Here is a 1781-nt window from a genome sequence, read left to right as displayed (position 1 = left end):
GCAGCCATGCACGCGAGGCCACACAAGGTGGACTGAAGAGTGGTGGAACCAAAGAGGGCTGTCTCAAGAGAAGATTCTCAAAGACCTGGTGCCCACTTAACTGTGAAGAAGATTTTTGTCGGCGGTATTAAAGAAGACACTGAAGAACATCACCTAAGAGATTATTTTGAACAGTATGGGAAAATAGAAGTAATTGAAATCATGACTGACTGAGGCAGTGGCAAAAAGAGAGGCTTTGCTTCTGTAACCTTTGACGACCATGACTCTGTAGACAAGATTGTCATTCAGAAATACCATACTGTGAATGGCCACAACTGTGAAGTAAGGAAAGCTCTATCTAAGCAAGAGATGGCTAGTGCTTCGTCCAGCCAAAGAGGTCGAAGTGGTTCTGGAAACTTCGGAGGTGATCGTGGAGGTGGTTTTGGTGGAAACGACAACTTTGGTCGTGGAGGAAACATCAGTGGTCGAGGTGGCTTTGGTGGCACCTGTGGTGGCAGTGGATATGGTGGCAGTGGGGATGGCTATAATGGATTTGGTAATGATGGTGGTTATGGAGGAGGCGGTCCTTGTTACTCTAAAGGAAGCAGAGGCTAAGGAAGTAGTGGACAGGGTTATGGAAACCAGGGCAGTAGCTATGGCGGGAGTGACAGCCATGACAACTATAACAACGGAGGAGGTGGAGGCGGCTTTGGCAGTGGTAGTGGAAGGAATTTTGGAGATGGTGGAAGCTACAATGATTTTGGCCATTACAACCATCAATCTTCGAATTCTGGGCCTATGAAAGGAGGAAACTTTGGAGGCAGAAACTCTGGCCCTTATGGTGGTGGAGGTCAATACTTTGTCAAACCACAAAACCAAGGTGGCTATGGCGGTTCCAGCAGCAGCAGTAGCTATGGCAGTGGCAGAAGGTTTTAATTGCTGCCAGGAAACAAAGCTTAGCAGGATTGGAGAGCCAGAGAAGTGACAGGGAAGCTACAGGTTAAACAGATTTGTGAACTCAGCCAAGCACACTGGTGGCAGGGCCTAGCTGCTACAAAGAAGACATGTGATAGACAATACTCATGTGAATGGGCATAAAAACTCCAACACTGTATTTGTGACTAATTGTATAACAGGCTATTTTAGTTTCTGTTCTGTGGAAAGTGTAAAGCATTCCAACCAAGGGTTTTAATGTAAATTTTTTTTTGCACCCTTGCTGTTGATTGCTAAATGTGATAGTCTGATCATAACGTTGAATAAATGTGACTTTTAATAAAATAAAAATAAAGGGTTAGCATACCACTATCAGCCACGATACTTCTGTTCTCATTGATCCCAGTGGCCTGTTCTCAAAAAATACCCAGAAAGTTTTGTTTCCAAAAACCACACAATGCCCTGGCCAGTGAGATTCAGTTGGTTGGAGCAGCATCCTGTGTATTGAAGGGTCGAGGGTTATACTCCCGGTTAGGGCACATATCAGAATGTGGGTTCCATACCCAGTTTTCAACTGTGCAGATGGCAGCCAATTGATGTTTCTCCCTCATCTATCTCCCCCCATTTCCCTTCCTCTCTATGTAAAAGGAAGAATAAAGAAAGACATAAGAATTTCAGGGTAGCCTAACAAGAGATATCTCAAAAAGTCTAGTGGCAAAGTAAATAACAAGACAATGTACCAAAGCTTAGTTATAACATTCAGAAAATGTAGCCCTAACTGGTTTGGTTCAGTGGATAGAGCATTGGCTTGAGGACTGAAGGGTCCCAGGTTCAATTCCAGTCAAGAGCGTGTACCGAGGTGGCGGGCA

General features: G+C 44.7%; 1 pseudogene; it reads left to right on the top strand.

The window, feature by feature from the left end:
* Positions 1–6: 6 nt before the first annotated feature.
* LOC102771815 lies at positions 7–609 on the top strand (annotated as a pseudogene).
* Positions 610–1781: the final 1172 nt, after the last annotated feature.

The sequence above is a fragment of the Myotis davidii genome, unplaced genomic scaffold (assembly GCF_000327345.1).
Source record: "Myotis davidii unplaced genomic scaffold, ASM32734v1 scaffold1179, whole genome shotgun sequence".
In the NCBI taxonomy this organism is placed as follows: domain Eukaryota; kingdom Metazoa; phylum Chordata; class Mammalia; order Chiroptera; family Vespertilionidae; genus Myotis; species Myotis davidii.
This window is presented reverse-complemented; position numbering and strand designations above follow the sequence as displayed.